We start from the raw sequence: 21512 nt of genomic DNA on the forward strand, positions 1-21512 counted from the left end.
GAGATCACTTTGTTCCCTGCACCATCCCTTTCCAGTTTTACTTAAGGTGAAACAAACAAAGCAAGCCCGAAAGTCCCCATGCAAACTCATACAGGAAGAGGTTTACTTGTGGTACAAGCACCAATAACAGACAATAGAGACTACTATATCTGCCAAAATGCCAGCATTTTGTTCCAACAAGATAGCTTCAAAGAGAAACAGCCTAAAGAGGTAAAAGCATATACAGCATTCCTTTATACGGAAGGATACTAGTACAACTGCATTCAAGTCAATTGATTCAAGATTATTATCCGGGCAAGAACAGAATATGGCATAAACAAAAATTAAATTTAATATTAAATTCACAGACTTATGGTTATCTCCCTCCACTTCTAAACCATGAATATTTTCCCCTACATTTTCTTTTCATTTGCTGAATTTTGGTTTGACAGTCAGGTGTTATGGAAAAGTGACATTTTTCAGGCTTTTGAGTCAATTGGATAGTGAAAAAAATTTCAAATGATTCTATTTATATTCAATGGCTGAAACTATGAAAACTAATTCTACAGAATTTGATACAGTCATGCTTTATACTTTCTATAAACATTCTGAATGAAGTATTGCTTTTGCATCACTGCGGTTTAGGAAAACACTGCTGCTTAAGATAAGTTTATCTCAAGTGTTATCTTGGGAATCTTGCACTATCTGGAGAGGGCATAATGTCTTATTAAATCCTGCCTTGAAGAAAAGTGGCACAATGCAGATAGCTTACATTCAGCACTTATCCAGAGTAGAGTACAATATACTCAGTATATATTCTTACCTGCTATTGTAGAAATTCAGGTTAGGCTTTCAATCTGAGCAAGTTTTCCTCCTTATACTGGCTCAATAGCACTGACTTCAGATTTGTACAAATTAACATACATCTACATAAAACTAACTTCTCTCATTGATTTCTTTTTAAATATAAAATAAGACAATAAAGAGAGATCAATTCCTAAGCTCATACTGATATATGTGAAGAGCATATTCCTTCTCTAACAAAAGCTTGGGATTTGGCTCCTCTCAGCTCCCAATGAAGAGAAGAAATTTCCCTATAAATTTATGAATAAGGGAATTACACTCTGTGTAATTCCAATCTTCTCAGTCACAGTTGTTTTTTTCCTCTAGCTGTATGAATACTCAGAGGTGAAACAGGGAAAGGACCCATGGAGACCACCAACAAGTCTGAAATCTTGTTAAACCACTAACAATACCAAAACTAACAGACCCTGACAGAATAAGCTCATAAACAGAAAGGACTTAGCTGTGGGGCACTGTAGTAGCTCCCTTTGTACATAGAATTCCCTGCACTCTGTGATGACTGTCAGAAAAAGTTTTCATTCTCCAAGATGCTCCAGCCGGTAAAGTGGGAGGGATTTAATATCTCATGACTTAAAGTCAAAACATAAGGAATTTTATCTTTCAAGAAACACAAAACAAGTAACACAAAACAAGACTGATGTTGACATTCTACTTTTTCCTACCTCACAAAGAGCAGGAAGACTACAGAACATTTTTCATCATTTAGGCTCAGGCACACCACCACAGCTCAGCAACGTAAGAATCATACGTCATCATCAGTAGTATTTCTATATATTCACGTAATGTTTTTCCCTTATAATAAAAAGCAGAGTTGCCCCCCTGCATATGATGTGGCGGATCTCAGGAGAAAGGAACTGGTTCAGCCACAGACAGAATGTATGCAAAGTCCTGTTTGGACAGCAGTGCCTTCAGGGCAGCTGAAAAAGCTTATACAGTCCTGTCTCAGGAACATCTTTTCACATTTAACAGTTTTACAAGCAATAAGGAAATGAAGACAGATAAAAGAATACCAATTCTCCCCAGCTGGTGGAGGTAGCTGGGTCCCTAGCAAAATTGCAGAAGATACACATGGCAAGCATACAACATAGACAGAGCTTACTCTGGGTGGTGCTCCAAGCTACGTGGCTGAACAGAGCAAATTCCCAAGAATCTGTTTGTGGAAGATTCTCCTCCTTCTCTCAGTGTTGCATATTCTTAACCTAAAAAGCCTCACAATAAAACAAACAGAAATCTCTGAACAAGTGTCCTATAGCTTAACAGAACAGCCCAAGCTTTTGCCTCCCCTGCAAAACCCATCCGTTTACATGGCCAATGCAGAGGACTTGGGAGTGCTGTAGAACTGTTCCCATCTGTTCTCTGCAGAGCAGCTATTCTGCAGTATAAGGCTGAGCAATCAGTGGGCTGTTTCTACCTGTTCTTGTTGGTGCCGCAGGCAAAACAAAAATAACGGAGGATTTCGTTCCCAAAGGAAACGTGTGGTAAGAACTACAAGGAACAGGCAGAGCAGAAGGCATCGTCTCTAAGACGGCTGTTTCTCAGTGCCTCAAACCGTAAACCCTAGGTGTCCTACAGGTCAAAAAAGCTTCAGCTGGTTTTGGACTATGCCTAACCCAGTATTCTTGCAATACTGCTAACAAGTGCTTAGTAGGGCGCAGCCACTCCCTTAGTGGGGAGTGAATAGGCATGAGTATGTGACTCTTCCCTTGGCATACCCTCCCACCTTCTGGCAATCTCTACTTTAGATATTTCCTTATCTAGAATTATATCATATCATGATTAATGCTTATCAACAGACCTTCAGTCCATGAATTTATCTAAATCCCTTTTGAATTTGCTTGTACTTTCGCCTCCTAACGGACACTATTAATGTTACGTTTAAGCTACAACTGGACATATACAACTAAACAGGTAAAAATGGACCGCTATTTTAAATATCTCTGTCGTTTTTGATGGAAATAAAGTTCACAGTCACAGAAGTGCATCTTCCAATTAGGACCATTAAAACAACTCTGGAATGAAAAAGTACTTACAATTTGCACAACTTATACAGCTTTTTGTCTGATGTTTCAAGAGTCGGAGTAGCCAGTGCTGGTCTAAATTCTTCTTCTAATTCTCTATTAAAAAACAAACAAACACATACACACACACCATACAAACAAAAAAATCCCCTCAAAACCAAAATCACCAACCAGACAGATTGGAAAGTCTGATTCCAGATTCAAGCTTTTCTTCTGCTAACAATGTTTGACTCCATCCAATCTCTAGAAATTGCATTTAAGAGCAAGCCAAAAATTCTAGTACAACCCTTGTCACAATGGGGGATTCATGATTGTTCTGGCTGCCTACAGTCATGTATGAGGGAGAGGTGTCAGTGAACCAAACCCTTTCCCTTCTGTTCACCATTACACAATATCCTTATGCCAACTTCAGCAATTGCTTATGTGGCAGTGAAACATTAGATGAGTAGTTAAGTCACACTGAATGCAGTTTAGCAGTTGTAAAGAGACCTAGTACCATGCAACTAACTAGTTCTCCATGGATCACCTTGAAGTGCTCCATGAATAACCATGGATCTCCAGGCTGGGGGTGGCGAGGTGGAAGAAAATCATCACAACCTAATGTGTTAGCAAGGAGGTAAAACAGTAAGAACTTATTCAGGAAAAGCCAAGAATTCTCACCAGGAGAAGTAGAACTGGTTTGGGAAAACCTGGGACAAATGTCCTCTTGGTTAATCTGTAGGATAGAATCAGCACGCAACACTGGTACTGTTGTTGTGTCATACTGTCATGCAAAACTTATCTAAAGAGGCAGTAACTTAATACCTGTGAGTTTCTCTCCCGCACCCATGATACAGAACTGATAAAATCATTTTATTTTGCTGCCATGCAGCTCAGCATAGGATAATTTCTGCACCATGGAAGGAACACGCTACTGAGAAGTAATAAATATGACTAGCCACCTGCCACCCCATCTATTTTTAGCTACCTATGGTTCCTAAAGAATCATCATCTCACTAAATAACTACAACTGTTGCAGATTATACTGGGGATGAAACAGGCTACTGAAAGGTAAGGAATCTTTCATGTCATCATAGCTATACTCTCCTAGAGGGAGCAGGGGGAGAGAGAACACAACAAGCCACTATCCCTGAAGTCAGATGTTTAGAATAACTGTTCCTATCAAGCATAGGAACTGCTACTATGAATGGGAGTTGACATCTGGTAACCAGTCCTTCTTGCTCTGCCGTTCCTCGCATGAGTATAATTTAATTTCCTTAAAAAGAAAGCGTATTTCATGCATGAACTCACCCACTTGGAGCAGAATCCTATTTCCACAGAGAAAAGTGTTATTCAGATCCACTCTTCGATAAGATCTTTATTATTGTATGATTATATTCTCATTTACATAACATAATCACATAATAATAAAATTGCATTTGTTGCAAACTGCCCTGCCAATATCTGCACCAGTTCTGTTTTAACTTAAGCATGCAGAAGAGGGGAGTCTGGGAAGCTGCCAACAATAACGTCCTGCACGTTAAGCAAATAGTTTGTTTCCTCCAGAGGAGACAGATCAATACTCAAGGAACAAAAACAAAACCAAGAAAAGCTAAAAGCTTAGTCATGTAAATCAGGGTGGAGGAAAAATGAAAGAAAACTCCTCATTGGCATTCTACAACTTCTGCAGACCCCCATGGCCCATTAGCTAATTTCTATTAAAACACACAGCTCTAGAATAATAAGTGCCAGTAGCACATTTCTAAAGGTTTGTCGCAACTGAAGTAAACATGTCCCTGTTCCCAGGACACCGAGAGACAGAAAATTAACCAGAGGTTAACTGGGTCATTAGCTAGAGCACAATATAGGTCACTGCAGATTTAATTTAGTTTGTATTCAACTAAAGAATCAAATACAGCAACCAGTTCTCACAGCAGGAAAACAAGTAACTTACCAGCATGTTAACGTATCTTGGATACCAAGGCATCAAGTCTGTCATTATGATTCATACCACTTTTAACTAATTTCACATTATTTTGATGAAAAGATACAGTATGTACACACGCTCCCACAATTAGAAAGGTTCTGAATGCAACTATGCAAACACACACAAATATAGAATATTAAACATTGTATAGTCTGTTGTTACCTTTTTTGCTCTGCAATACATTTAAGCAAGCTTTCCCTCATAAAACAGAACTGGTAAAGAAGTAACGATACATGAATCTAATCGTAAAAAGTTAAACAGGTGAAGTACAAAACATAAGATTTCAATGAGAATTTGACCAGGACCTATTTCACATGTAGATACATTTTTGCCTCAACACAACCTTTTATAAACAAACCAACAAAAAAAATCCCTCGGTATCTGTAACAGGAAGAGCCCAACAGAAAGATCAAATGTTGCAAAATTGATTCTATTAAATAGATCAAACATTTAGAACTGTTTTTTATCTAGTACATCTCACATGCATCATTTTAGGAAAGACTCTGCACTACAGAACGGAATTCAGAAAGCGAGACTGCATGAAATAAAGAATGCTTTAGCTATGTCAAGGTTTAACGAGCGATTACCAACTCGGTCTGTTAAAAGTAAACTGCCTTAATTTCCACGACCACGTCATGTTTGCAGCTAGTATGCTGTTCTTAACCATTGTCACTTTTGTTGTTGTGTGAGAAAACAGAAAAATACTAGAAGTTGCTGCAAAAAGATGTACTATTAAATAAACATACTAAAGAAAAAGTAGACGAATGGTGGGGGAAAAGGGGCCAAAATTTTAAGTGTGATATGTGACACTGACCAAAAAAAAACAAAACACACACACACTTTGTGGTAAAGAGATAAACTGATTTTTTTCCTTCAAAAAGGCTGTCTTACTCTGAAATACTAGCTTTGATTAAAAGTAGCAATGAGATTTAAGGAGCTAACAGCAACAAATTCCTACTCAGTCTGAAATACAAAGTTAAAACAGGAAATAAGTCAATACATTGTTTAAAGAAGTGCTAGGCCTGGGAATAAGGTTAGCAACACAGGTACAGGTACTGTAGCTTGATGCAGCCCAGTACCTACTGACCCCAGCATCAACTAAATAATTCAAAACACAGTAGCAAATCATAAGGCAAGCAATTATTTCCCATGAATGACAGAATTAAACAACTCTACTTGAATAGTACAGCTGCAACTAATTGCACTTTTATACCTGGAGCTGATTAATCAAGACTTGAATTACAGAATGAGACAGGAATAGATTAATTTGTTTAAACAAGATATTTTTTTGTGTATAAATACAGGGAGATCTCCTCTTGTTCAGGAAGCAACTCTAGAGAAAAATATGGGGGGGGGGGGCGCAGAGGTGGAGGAATCCTCTTTCCTTTTTTATATAGGGTTTTCAAGCATATCCTTCTCAGCAGCTATAAGAAGGATTTCTGCACATCCCAGCCAAGCATTGGAACCAATATATTCAGCAGTCCAGTCCTTCCATCTCCTTGCAGCTCTCTGAACAGTCATTTCCATTTATTACAGCTACATCTTTCCACTTTAGCTGGGGGCATTCCCCCTGCTACCTTTCAGTTGACTATCCTAGGTAGCATGGTAGCATCTTTCCTACACTAACAGGAACTTCTTTCCTGGAAATCCCCCAACGTTTTCCTCTGTCCTTCGTAAGAGCTCCACACGTGCACACACCTCAGACACTTTCTTACACAAACATATTGATCTCTAATCCTAGAAATCCCTAAAGTCAAACTATAGTCTCAGAGGTAAGCAGGCATTCAAAGTCAGAATCTGAAGATCTGGGAAGCGATCAGCAGACAAGACTGATGGGCACTGGGAACAGTACAGACAGGCTTCAAACCCAAGGATTTTTTTTCCGCTTTTTGTTTTAAGTCCTTTCACCCTTCTCCCTCTAAAATCTTGCAGTGCTACTTTAAAACAAATCTAGTGTCACCTCCAAAAGTTATTCTGTTTTCCAACAGCACCTGTTTTCAAAGGATCTGAAAACTGGCTCCAATAGTCTTATCGTCACTACACTACTGGACTTATACATAATATCCTTTCTATGCTACAGTCACTATCAAATTACTTGTTTACCATTCTCCAGTATTTGCATTCTACATGGATCAAGCCTCAACTTGATTCCTTGTATTTTTGCCAAATTTCTTTCTTCTACCAGGTGCAGAAGAATTTCCGCCTGAAAATTAACAGGGCGTTTCACCTAATTCTTACTACAGTTAGTCGCAACAACATGCAGAAAGAGCTTGGCACCATGTAGAATTTGGCCCTGTTATTGCTTTTGACTTTGAACATACTTGCTTCTTGTGTAGTCCCCATCAGTCATGGGCAGGGCTTCTAAGACCACATAAAGTACCATAAATAAGTTAATACACTGTAGATTTTGGCTTTTCTTTTTCTTTACAGGCACAATAATACCAAAATCAAGCTGCTGTATACCCCAACTCCCTGCTTAAATTCTATTTGTCCATCTGATTCCTAGTATGTAAACTTGCATATATATGTTTACACATATATATAAAAACAGAATGATTTGATTTTTGTCTAAACCGTTCATAAGAGAAATAAGTGTAATGAATGATTTAGATATTTTTTCCTGCCTTGGTAATACTGAAATAGGCTCAGATCCATGCTTTCAGTGCTAGCATTTGAATCCTCAGATTAAAGATTAATAATGTATCTCACACACACACACACACTGATGAATGCATGATTCATGACAGAAATAAATGGCAGGTTCTATTTAAAGTCTTGTATTGCCATGAATAGAATACTAAGGCGCACATACTGGAAGGCAAAGAGCAAAAGGTGCAATTTGCTAGAAGGAAAAGGAAAAAAAAAATTCTGCTTGCATGTGGATTTGAGATCATTTTTTGTAAACCACGTCTGCACAGCTAATTTATCAACAAACCACTGCTGAAAAAATAAAGCTATCAAGGAACATCATTAGACTCCACCAATACTTACTGTCATAGAGATTAGTGTACCATTGCAAGGTTAGACTGCACTGACATTTAGTGATTTTCTTAAAGACCCATCTGCTAGAAATTAGAGATTTAAAAAGTTATGTCATAAATCACTAGATTTTGTAGTTGCACAAATACAGAAAAGCTCAGAAATCTGTACCTAAGCAGTTCAAAGAACAAAAGCTTATTTGTACTACCTGGTTTTTGCACTGAAGAATAATGAATTTCAAATCAAGTGTTGATTGGCTATTTTTTTTTTTTTAAAAAGATTGCTCTGAAGATCTTGGAATTTGATGAGATGGAATAAATAAATCAAAGCAAGCATTTCAAAGTTCAACAATACCAAAGCAATTTCCTTCTCTGCTTCTTTGCAAAGCTACAGAAATTTGGCTCAGGAGTTTGTATCAGGCTTAAGTTCAGGCTCTTACTGAAACTCACATCAAGGGCCTAACTAAAAAAAAAAAAAATCAAAAAAATTAGTGTTTAACTAAACTAAACTCTATAGTACTTTCCATTCTTGCTTCACAACCGTGTGAAGATACACTTTCTCCAGTAGAGTGCTGCCTAGAGCAGATGATATAAAACCGAATAGCATTTAAGACACCAGAAGTTCCAACTGAATCGTCAGCCTGTACAACAGAGTTTCCACACCATATGCTTTAGTCTCATTAATGCTTGCTGTTTGTTTTCTCCCCTCCTCCAACAGAGCACATGCAATCTGCAGTAATATCTGAAATTCACAGCCAACTAAATGATGTTTTGTTGCCACAACCTTTTTGAAATATGGTAACAAATAACATTTAGTAGTTAAGTTTATAAAGACTAGCTGGGAAATTACGTTAATAGGCAAGGAACTGAAACAGTTAAGAGATCAGAGGATGGAATCCTCAACATAGTCTAACCTGAGCAAAATCATCTTTAGAAAACATCAAACACATTATTGGGCTATCATAAGATAAGTAACTTTAATTGCTGCCTCTTCTGAGATACAAAGTTTACAAAGGATCTAGTAATCTGGCCTAAAAATCTAGTTGTAAGTTAATGACTTAAAAATAAATTATAGAGAACAGTTAAAACTCTTTGTTGAAAATTTATCTTTCAACCTGCTGTTTCTGCATAACAAATAATTTCTTCTCTTCCTCTATTGCCACCTTTTTTGTTGTTCTAAATCTTATTCTAGTATCTTGAAGTTACTTCCCTGCTCTTCATGTAACCTTAGTGATCCATACTCAGTGAAGGGCTCAGAACTAGGTAATACCACCCAGAAGAAAGCTCTGGGAGTCATTGCAAAAAACACAATCTAAATGCAAATGCTCAAAAATTGTCAAAAATGCAAACATATGTTTTAGTGAAAAGGTACACTTATTGAGGAAGAAAATCCATTAGGGATTATTAACTGCAATGGTATAAACACAGTGCAAGGAAGTTTAGGAACTTGCAGAGCCAGAGGGACTTCTGAACGGCATACTGAATGCACCTCTACGTTTGTGTCCCTTTACTGTACTCTAACATGTCTACTCTTGGTTGCAGCTAGAGGCAAGGCACTGGGCTTGTCAGATCTATGTACCTGGTACCTGCCTTGCTATGAGAATGAGAATATTGGATCAGACTAAAGCCTTACCTATCATCAGTGCCTCCAGTATTATTTTTACTGTTTTGAGATTCCTAAACAGTTATTTTTGAAGTAGACTTACTGTGTGACAAGTTATTTTCCCATTTACCTTGAAACAAAACAGAGGTACTCCATTGCCCAAATTATGTATCATTACCTTTGGTATATTCATTATATTACTGTTCACAAAACCACCATAAAAGTGGAAAGTCTCGGAACAGCTGTGCAACACCATTATCCTATTTAGTAAGGCAGAAACAGACAGTCTCCCCCCACCCTGCAACTGAATAAATGACACGGCATGTCACAGTAGCCATTTTCCTGGCTCCCTCTCTCATTTTGCCATCATTTAAGGAGATCAACTATTTAGACACCATCACACAATATTATAAGTTATTCTAAAGAAGTAAAGACAAATGAAGCTACTTAAGGAGAAGGCTAATCCTTGATATTTCAGAAGAACTTGCAATAAACTACATTGTATTGAAATTGATTTCAATCTCAGCCTTATATTTTCTACAAACTATGCGCCAAGAACAGGATTACTACAATCTAGTGATCAAATCCTACTTAAGAAATAATATGTCAAGCTCAAATCTACAGTAAATAGTCTCAACTTGGAACTCTATTTAAGGTCTCTATCACAAAGAACCGTTGGCATCTTCTTCACAGGTTTCCATTTCAATTGTAACAACTTATGTAGCAACGGTTTCTATGGAACACCTGCTTCCAAAGAAGAGAGAATAATATAGAACAAGTTCAACAATTTCTTTTCAACAAGAGATAATATAACAGAACAAGTAAACTTGGAAGATTTCCTTGGAAACATGATGCAACACTAAAGATACATGTAAGTAAAAGAACCCTGACAGCTATTTTTCCTAAGGCTACTGCAAGAGAAAGTGAAACCACACCTGCCAAGATTCAGCAGGAGTAACTGAATCTGGCATCAAAAGTTTAGAGGAAGTTACTTCCTCAGCTACTGGTCCTTCCCTCTTTGTCAGCCGAGCACAGAAGATGAATACAACAAACATTATTTTGCGGTTTCATGGGCTATTACTCTAGGTTATAACCTCTCTAGAGGTAGGCAAAGTTCAGTCTAAAGTAAATTAAGTCTAATTCTTACAGGACAATATTTTTGCTTTTTTCCTGCAGAGATGATGATTCATTTCCTTTGATTGATTCCTCTACTGCAAACATTTCTTCAGCTTGTCAGAATAGTGAAGTGCTGGATTATACAATACAATTTTCTAGGAAGTTGACAGATGCTCAGACATTTCATAGTAATTGACTAGGATTTAACAAGCTTAGTTTATATTGTGCAAAATAAATCAAAACTAGACAGAGCATTTCCTCCTAGTTACCAAGGGAGGGATGGGGAGTATAAAAACCACAATTATAGAAACTGGCATACTATGGTTTGATAGGTGTTTTTAAATCCTGATCTGCAAATCAGTTTAGCTAATTCTAACTGAGACTGTCTCCTCAGCCAAAAAAATATGATCAGCAGTGGAAATGAGCAGAGAGTCACCAAGACAAATCCAGAGTTCATATTACAGCATGCCTTTTATCAACTTCTGGAATATATTTAAAGAAAGATCAAAAGCGTGAAAGTCATTTAACTGCCTTTAAAATAAAAATTACAAAGATTCATAAATAAACTCAGAAGCATAACTGGAAATTCACTTAGTACTATACCTCATAACTTCTGTGTTCCTTACCTTTTGTGACACATGCGCAAGACAGAGTCAAAAGGATACTTAAATTTACATGGCTGACAAACACACATGTCTATATGGACAACCAGTAAATTGGAAAATTCAAACTTTGGTTTAGACTTGTTTTAAGTCAGCATCATTTTTCAATAGTTTGGAATCTGTCAGATAGAGAAAGGAACAAGCTTATCAGTTCACTAGACTAAACCTTGCCTGTAGTTTGCTGCTTTCTAAGTTTTAGTCACACCTTGTTCCTATTACAGACTGTATATCAAGAATTAAAAGCATGGATCACTGTTCAGAGAAGGCAGCTAGACTAATGTTTTATTATCCTTCATTGAATAGAGGCAACGGGTTTCCTCAAAAAGCTGTCTAGTTTATCCAGCTCTCCCAGACATGCTCAGCTACAGTGAGTCATTCTGATACCTGTTTGTTACCTGCTCCTTCCTATCTCTCCAAGAGAGATTTCAATCCTCCTTCAGCAATCTCTTCCATCTTTGCAAATCAGAAGTTTTTACAAATATCTAGCCTAAATCTGTAGTGAAATTTAAAGCCATTATTTCTTGTCCTATTTCAAATGGATAAGGAAAACAGATTATTTCCTTCTTTAAAATAAGATTTGATGTATCTGAAGATTCATGTCTACCCCCAGTCTTGTCATTCCTAGACCGATCACCAGTTTTCAGTCTTTGCTCATGGGTCATATTTTCCAGATCTTTGAGGTTTTTTTTGTTACTTATACCATGTCACCATGCGCACAGAAAGGTCACCTCATCACCAGAATAAATTACTTTGTTTTTATTTCTTTCAGCATTCGAGCAACTATTGCCATCTCAAAGCTGCTGAAGAAATTACGTGGTCTTCATAACTGGCAGCATCACTAACTTTTAATGCAACACTGAAACATCTCTGAAACATTTTATACTCACATTATTAATGAAGCTGTCTCTTGATTGTATTCACTTTTAAAAGTGAACACATTCTTCTGGCAGTTAGTACTTCTGGTTTGATTCCACTGCTTTAGAAAACCATTCTCAATTTAAAATGCTTTCAGTATGAAATAACATCCTTGAATTAAGTAACTTATTTCACTGGAAAAACCTTAAATAACTCAGTGAAATATATGTTTGTCATACACAACCTCACAACTGCTCCTACTTACTGTGCTGCGGCTCATGTTGCAGAGTTATCTCAAAGCACACACACAGGACACTTTTTAGATTAAAGTAAGCTGGAAGATGCACTTCAGAGGCCTAATTAGGACCCACTACAAACGTTTGTTCAGATTCAGTTAAAGGGATCAGACTAGAACTGATCGAGAGTAAAATACCTCAAAATGCATATAGCATGGGAGGTCCTCAGCACCAGCAAGGGCTGCTTATATCATACTGCTCTACTTAAAACGTAGAAGAAACATCTAACTACATACTAGCAGATGAAGGATGAAGAAATTTAGCATATGCTAATTGTCAATCAGGAGCATAACTTTAGTGCTAACAAGTACTCTGCTTTTGATGCATTTGGTTTCCTTGACACATAAGCACATCCTCCAGTAAGTTTCTTCAGATACGCAATTAAAGCAAGGGAATAACCTAATTTACCCTCCATCATATCACTTACAGAAAACACCAGAAGCCTTGAAGGCTTCAGCTTTGCCATCTTTTCTCTCTGCAGTCCTTAACTTTTAAACTTATTCATACTCACACATACAAACCTCCTTTCAGAAATAAAGATTATGAATAGACTGAAAAGTCGATTTCCCTTTTTGTAGGTAATACTTTAAGTTATTAAAAACATCCTTTCTGTTTTGCGATGTTGTTCATCAGATCTGTTGCTTTAGCTTCTGCTCAACTGCTCATTCACAGTTTGAAAAATTCCTACAGTATTAAGGCAGGGTCAGCTGTTATTGCAACACTGCATTATAGAGTAAAAATGATTTTTCGCTACAGTAAAAAATATTTTTTTAAAAAAAGTATTTTTGGCTACAGTCTATTTGAACTTTTTTGTCAGAAGACATTTAAAAAGAAATCAGTTTCAAGTCAGTAGTTTCACTGTGTTCCAATAGCTTTATTTTTAGAGGTATTTTTTCAGAACACTAAGGATATATTTATTATCAGTTATCTTTAAAACTCTTTTCTGACATTATATATACATGAAAAAAGATAACCAGTAAGTCAGAAGGAAAAAAACAACAAACCTCAAAGATACTCAAGGAAAGTGGCTTAATTCTGAAATTCTGTTTGGATATCTAATTGGTCCAGTCTGTAGAGGTCTCCGCTTTGTGAAATCCATGCTGCTTCACTGATATTTCAACTTCTCCTTAAGAATTTAAGCAGAGATACTCAAATCTATCTGCTCACTAAGTGTACAAAGTCACATTAACTTGCTGCATAAGAGTTAATTCCAAGAGAGTAAAGAATCTGCAAAATCCAGAGTATTATTACGTCTCTGCAGACCATAGCTCAGTATAGAGATACCCAAGCTAGCTCAGAGTAATTTAATCACATTAGCACTGAGGTCTACCAAATGAGGTAAGCACAGAGCTCTGCTTAGGTCACAGACACAAATACACCACTTTCAGGACTCGAGGAATCTCATCTGGAGCAAGCTTACCTGAACTGCATTGTGTGGAGCAGCCTGATCTCTTTTAGGACTCTGTGGTTAGCCACTTGTTCCACCCCTTGCAGTTAAATATCACTACTCCGGTAGAGCACAGTGGGGACTGGAGGGTGGGAGGGAGGAAGGACAAGAGAAAGATGAGCAGTTGCCCAAGAGTATTTGGGTAATATCAGGGATGGGGGCACATAAAAAATGGCAAGGGGACCCCTATAACGAAGAAAGGTGCCAATATGCCTCCTTCCAGGACTTCTTCTAGAAGATAGTGTCATCAAAACATTCTGCATTTTTGTCCTTTCCCCAAAACAGTCCAACATATCCATGACAAATCAGAGACAAGGATTTGAGGCAGGAGATCCAGCGTGGGGATGTTGCATCAGATCTACGCTAGATATTTTTTGTCTACTCAAGAGAACTCCTTATTTCTTGCCTTAAAGCAAATTAGGAATGGCAGGGGACTAGAAATCTGGCCCAGAGGTAATTATTTTAGAAATAATTTGAATAATAGAATGTCCAAGAATCAGACACCTGTCACTCGTAATTCAGTCAAGCTCTGCTGCTGGCTCTGAACCCACTCTAACAAATCCCAGTAAAAGTGTCAGTGACAGGAAGAAGGAAAGGGCTCACTGTTCAGCATGAAGCTTAAAACAGCCAGTTCTTAGAAGTAACTGTGCCTTATAACACAGCAGAAGTGAAGACTTTAGGCAAGGAAAAACCTACTATAGTGGTAGTTTAAACTGTTGATTGTACTAAGGTAAACATACCTAGTTTTGTTGGAGTCCATACCCTTAGGCATGCCTGTGATCTCAAAGATTCTGATTTTTGTTCTAATAAACAAGAGCTCCCTTTTGCCTTTCCAGTGGTTGCTCAGCAGTCATGTCACAGGATTGCCGAAGACTTCACATGCAGACAAAACTCCTGCTAGGTTTTAAGACCAGGCCCTACAAGATAGGCATCAAGTTTCTAAGCATCAGTAGCTTCCAGTACGTACCTCATACTACGCACCACATACACTACAAGGGCCGTCTCATCACTGAAGATGCTATCGATGCAAATGTGGAAGGCTAATGAAAGTAAAGACACACAATAACATCGATACCTAGGCCTTTGCCTAAGATCAATGAGAAAAACAAAGTCCAGCACAGAGATGATGAAACAGATACTTAGAACTCTAGCATGATGAAAAGTTATCAAACATTAACTTCACTGCCTAGAAAGCTGATTTTATGCTGATTAAGAAAAGAATAAAAAGATTCTTACACTGCTGTACAAGAAATAGTAGAGCATTTTCACTTGGAGATTTAAAATACTTGTTTCAAAGTCATTCTTATCTACAAAGAGATATATGTTTGAAGAACATTTTGAAAATTGTGGGAAGAAAAGTCTTCTTTCTTAGCAGTTCCCTTCTTATTTTATATACATAAGCAGAGTCAAGTAGAAGTACTGCAAAAAGCTTATTTTTAACCAGATATACACATCTGAGATTTATCCAAGATAGATATCTGGTATTTCTTAATCTGTCTTTTGACTATTCTCTTCTGCAGGTTTTAACAAATTTCTTCTACACACACAAATACAATTCCTCTTCTCTTAGTATAACAGCAGGGAAAATTTTAAAGGAAGAAAACTTAAAAACAATTTCTGCATAAAGATGAGCACATACATAGGCTGAGGGTTAGAAACGGCACTAGCACCTCATTTGTAAGATATCTTTGCAATTAAGATTCAAGGCACCACAATACTCCAGCTTACCAAACTACATACAGATATCACTCTTACTACTACTGTCACTGCTTCGATTTTAGCCTCAGCTCATTTTAACTGGCTTGCTTTCATATTATTAGCAACATAAAAATGAATATGCGCTGTAAAATTACTGAGAAGTCGAGTCAGGCAACTCTGTCACGCTGGTCTCTTCACCACCATAGTTGCAATTGCCTCCAAGCTATGTCAGGAACATGCAGTAAGAGATACAGTCAAACAGTATCCACAGTATAAACACACTCTTCCTGGAAAGCAGACTAATATCGAGTAATCAAGATGAAGAAGCAAATTCAGTAAGAAACACAAACCTTAAATAAGCCTTGCATAACTGGAAGAGTTTCATTAAAATGTAGAGTAGAAATATTTAAAGATATCAAGAGACAAAATATACTACACAAAATTCTGTACAGAAATTTGGTTAAACAGCTAACTCTTTGATAAAACGGTATGTCTTAGAATTCATTTCCTTTCAAACTTAACACTCCCTATTGCAAACACTACTGCACAGTAACACGAGGATATGTGGTTCTATACCTATATTAGCTATACTTCCTAAATAACAATGTGAGAAGCCATACAGAAATACATCTCAGTAATCCAGTCAAGTACCAGCAGACCACAGAAGACTGATTCAAAGATGAGGGATCACTGGACTTCATCAACTATGCCTTTGCTTCAAGTAAGAAAGGAGTTATGTTCAGCTCCTATCCCTCTCTGATGTCTGTCCAACCTGTTAAACTTCTTAACTCTCCTGGGCATTCTACTCCTGTTCTTTGAAATGCGATGCAGGAGAAGGCCAAGATCATCCCACAAGTTTAGACAAATCTAGCAGATGTTTGTACTATGAGCCGTGAAATGCTGTAAGCTTATTTTAAGGAGGGCCTCCTCATGATCACTAGAAACAGGTCACACAACACTGTCTCATAAGAGGACAGAAGAAAAACCACAGACCTTCTCAAAATCTTGGGTCCCGGAAAAAGAAGAAGTTGTTTGAGTTAGCATCTAATTCCAGGAACACGGCTATTTCCATCATCTGTTAGAGTCACCTTTCTGTCCACAGCCTGTGCCAACTGACACGGAAGCAGAATTCTCTCTCTCTAATCTGGCAGTCAATTTATGCAAGAGCACGAGAGTGATCTACCTTCAGAACAAATATCCAAATCCTCCACCTGCCCTCCCACGTAGGAGTCACACCATGTATAAATCACATACATTCGACAGCACCCAAGAATCTGGAATGAAAAGAAAATCCTCCCTGTCCCTAGAAATACAGGGAAAGACTTAAACAAGGAAAGTGTTTCTCTTTCACAGGTTCAGCTTTTAAGCATTACCAGTGCCATGCAGCTCTGTTCATCTCCTGATACCAAAACATCATAGGACACACATGATGGTACCTCCAAGAGAATTGCCAAATTCAGCCCCCTCTTCTCCCTTCCTACAGTTTAGGAAGTGTTGGTTTGGAAAGCAAAGCCTTTGCTTTTTGAAAGATTCTGGTGTGCTGAAAAACATTTTCTTGCTTAAAGTGTGTTTCCAAATCATATTTACAAAGACGCGCTGCCTACTGTGGTACATCCCGGAAGCATCTAAATAAGTATGAACAGATGAGATTGTACTTGAGCTATGATTACTATGGAGCTATCAGTTATCTTAGCCTATACCAAACTGTACGCCTTACTAGCTTGGAAGGCACATCCTAGAAAAACTAGCAGCAACAATCTGCATTCGAGAACATTCTAGGCAACGGGGACAATTGGGACAATTTTGAAAAACTAGAATTCTCTTGTTGTTTAGAGGCCTTATAAAAGGGTTGCTATTGGCAAAGCCAGCTTTCAGGTGAAGGGAAGAAAAATACAGTTGTTAGCTAATCAAAAGTTAAACCGTTCAGCCATTTTTAAGTTCTTAAATTTATTGCAAGCTATTGAAATAACTGCTACATTATCTCTGTTCTTCCACAGATTGGCAAGAAGTTTTGAAGTCTCTGAAAATTATTTGTAAAATGAGAAAAACTACTAAGTCTGTCTGTCTCTTCTTAAACTGCAGTGATATTACAAGCCGATAAAAGCAGGATGAACTCTCAATTTGGTTTTATTGTTGGACAGCGCGGCAGCTTGAGCCATAGCTCTAATGAGATAAACAGCAGTGGTTAAAACAAAGTATTCAGTCATGCTTGAGAACATTGCTGCAGGACCTAGAAACTTCACCCATAAGTTGCACTACTGCAACTTTTACCATGTCCAGGAGCTGTTAACATCTCGTTAACAATCTAACCTGACACTACAAATTCTCTACAGCTGTATTTGGGAAGAGTAAGACACTTGCTTAAGAACATCTGAGACTGGATTAAGGCTTTTCCTGAAGGCATGGTGAAAACATTCATCAGATAGCATGCAAGTTTGTATTTCATGCAGTCATCTGATGGAAACGGAATCAATGTGTGAGCCCTTAGTTTTAATCTTGTGTATAACAGCTGAATAAAATAATAATAAAAAAGATCTAAAGCTGCTAGTAAGAAAAACATGACAAGATGGACTCAAAATTATTCAGAAGATTATAGAAAGCATTAATTGATGCTACAGGACTTCTTTCTGCAGCGCACTGCTGGAATACTTGCTTAACAAAACCAGGACAAATCCCAGCTCAACAGTAGCGCTTGAAAGAAAGAGACACCAACATATGCGCAAGTATGTAAAATAGTCTCTAGCATTCTTCACTGATGTGAAAAGAATATAATGAATCCTTCCCTGCTTAGGGGTGAACATTTTTGTCTTGCCAGAGGACAGATTTCCAAAGAATGATATTTACATTTTCCTACAACCTGTAATTTTCTCATTTATCATTTGTCAAGGCCCAAAAACCTTTTACAGCGCATAGGATGTTTGCATATGTTTAATGATCCTCTTACCAAAGAAATTTCATAGTCTGAATGAGGAAATTAGTTAATATCGCTGATGTTGCTAATTTAACACCATTAATGTCACACTGTGAACAGCTACAGAACCTACAAGGTCTTATATCCTAGCTAGGCTCTATGGCTTACAAGTTTGTTTATCAGTAGACAGCACTGAGGATAAACCATGCAAATATCACATGTGAGGAAATCCTATAAAAATTTTAAAGACAGTCATACTTACTCAGTAGTCTGACTACAGAATCAAAACTAAAGACAGATCATTTGATAGTGATTTAGAGCCACTAACTGGAACTCATCTATACTCTTACAGCTGCCTGCGTACTAGCATTTGGAGCAATCAAATTAAAAACTGAGAGGGTCACAGAAATCATCACAGTATTTCTAGACCTACAACAAGATCCAGAGATGTAGTGAATTAAATAGATAGCAGAAGACAAATTGCAATGTTACCTTCAGTTGCAACTATGCGTTTTCATCGTCCTCTGTGCAAAACTGAGGTACGTTTTGTAAAGCGATTTGTTTCCTCACATACGAGCTATTTAAAACAAAACAAAAAGAAAACTTTCTACTAGCAAACCCACGTAACTTTTCTGGACATCTCTGAAGTCATCTACATGCTTCCCTTCCCCGATATAGAATAGCCAGTAGAAGTAGAATACAGGGGAAAATAAAATTTGATGAAGGCTAAAAGGTAAATTATTTTAAAAAGAGAGTAAACGCATAAACCTAGCTACTTGTGGAATGTACCAAAAAGTAAAGGTGGGGAAGGGGAGTGCAAAACAATTCCCTTGCAACAGCAGTAGCTAATAACTTCAGGATGAATAGTAAGAGTTTACCAATAACAAGCATTTCCCTTAATCTGACCAGTAACAGATAAATATGATGCATTTTTGTTGCAAAACCAAGTTGATAATTCTAAATGGTAGTCAGTAACACAGCCAGTTTTTCACTCTTTCCACGCCTAAAGGTCTCTGCTAAAAATCAGAAATTGCGTGTTGGCCCAAGACCGCAGGGGTGGTGAAAACTGGTGATGAATTTGAACCAAATTGTAGCAAATGGGGGGGGAGAGAGGAGGAAGTTACAGAAGGAGGGGGCAACAAAACCACAGAGAAGTGCTTTGGAATCACAGCTTTACAAAGGAGTGACGTTCATTCAGAACATGTCTCATTAAACTTGTTTGAGCTCTTATCTGACCGAGCTTACTGAATATCTCAACAATGCAGAGACAATTTTATTAGATTCCACCTTATTTTGCTCAGCTAAGCAGGCTTGGTTTAGCTTTGTAATTTTTGTAATACATGGACTCTCTTAATCCAAACACATCAACTTGAACAGCTTCTTCAAAACACCAAACAATGAGGTCTGACCCAAGGAAATCAAACAGTCCATTAGGTAACCCGTCCAGCTTTGTACTAGTCTTTTCTTACTATGCACCTGTCTCTGAAAAAGACTTATGTTTCCTGAAGTAATGAATCTCTAGAAACACACTCCTATTCCCAACAACTCACCCTGGAGGCACATATCATGCACGTGGCACAGTCAGGTTCGGACAGCTACAGTATTAAATCCCAACATAATAAAACAACCTTCCTGGCTGGCATGTGCACCTTGAGAAGCTCTCAATTTGCTCAATAATAATAAATAAAATAAAGTCCCTACTTCCTCACATATTGGAGGGATTTCTCCAGGTCCCTGACTCAAAACAAAACTTTGAGTTTCCAAAGTGTACCCATTTTTAAATTTCACTTGTTTTATACTAGTTCATATGCAGTTTTTCACTATAGAGTAATATTAAGTTGCTGAACTTGACCCAGGAAATAAACTAGATATTACTAAATTCATCAGAAATGATTTTAGGATTATATAAAAGAGATTTATTCAAAATGCCCATTCAAACAGTACTGCGAGAGAAACACGACCACTCATACTTGTTACAGCATTCCTTTACAAAGTCCCCTGCAGTTGAAGGTTTATGACATATCCAAAGAGCGCAACGATTTTTCTTATTTGACACAGATACAAAACTATGTGGCCTTGAGGAAGAGACCTTTTGATCACAGGCATGCCTAAGGATATGGACTCAAACAATTCTAGATATATTTACCTTAGTACTTTCGCCAGTTTAAACACTGTTGCCATATATATATTTATCTGAGCTACTATCAAAAATTCAAATAGTATAGCACTGTCAGGTTAACAATTTTTTTTTTTTTTTTGAATTAGAAGCAATTCAAATTATTCCTTGCTGTGGGAAGGGAGAAAAATTCATCCAGTAACAGAACTCTAAGTACCAAATACATAAACATTTGTTCAAGAGACAACAGGCAATAACAATTTAATTGCACTGGAGAGAATATAGCAATTCAGAGAGAGTTTAGAACTAGTGAGCCAATCACTGTAAATTAATACCTGGAATTTGCTAGAAATCTTGTTCACTACGCATAAACTCAAGTTCAGATGACAAGAACTTGTAACTAGTTAAAAATACAAAGATCCACATATTTTATTATGACTCTTAGCTTAAGGTATCTTCACACCCCATTTTAAAAAATTAACTATTATAACACTGCAACATAATCTCATAACTTTTAATTAAACCAGGACAAAACTGGAACAAAGGAAAATGAGGAAAGTAAACTGATCTTCACAAGACCGTCCAGTTGATGTTACAACCCTTACTTTTCCAAACAGTCCTACCAAGTATTTGGTGTGGGAGAAGATTGAAATTTTAGTTCTTAGGTGTGCATCGAGCTTCATGAATTTGGCTCCTCAAGCTTCCTTAGAAGGAAGCTGCAACTTCCCAAACAGCATACTTTACTTCTTTCACACTCATAGAAGTGGAATGTGTTGGATAAGGATGCTTTTGTTTATTTATTTTTAGCTTTGATATAAGTAATAAATGCACATCTTCATGAACTACCATCATTTTGATCTACATTCTTTCCCTCCACTGAATGACAGTAACAGTGGGGTAACATGCAGGGATAATACTGCAAAAAAGGATCTGTAAAGAACTTGACATTTTTAGACTTCAACAATATTGAAGACAGAATCCAGAGGAGAAATATTAAATTTAT

General features: G+C 37.3%; 1 protein-coding gene across 14 annotated transcripts in view; it reads right to left on the minus strand.

The window, feature by feature from the left end:
* The window catches only part of SULF2 (sulfatase 2), a 162818-nt gene that overhangs the window by 136300 nt on the left and 5006 nt on the right, over positions 1-21512 (minus strand). Inside the window, exon 1 of one of the 14 annotated variants that reach the window (XM_009671077.2) lies at positions 14752-14766. The exons of the other annotated variants lie outside the window; for them this stretch is intronic. The gene's annotated coding sequence lies outside the window, so the exon portion shown is untranslated. Of the gene's footprint in view, positions 1-14751; positions 14767-21512 lie in introns of those variants that run through there. 14 annotated transcript variants of the gene reach the window in all.

This window comes from Struthio camelus, chromosome 18, assembly GCF_040807025.1.
Source record: "Struthio camelus isolate bStrCam1 chromosome 18, bStrCam1.hap1, whole genome shotgun sequence".
NCBI classification, from domain to species: domain Eukaryota; kingdom Metazoa; phylum Chordata; class Aves; order Struthioniformes; family Struthionidae; genus Struthio; species Struthio camelus.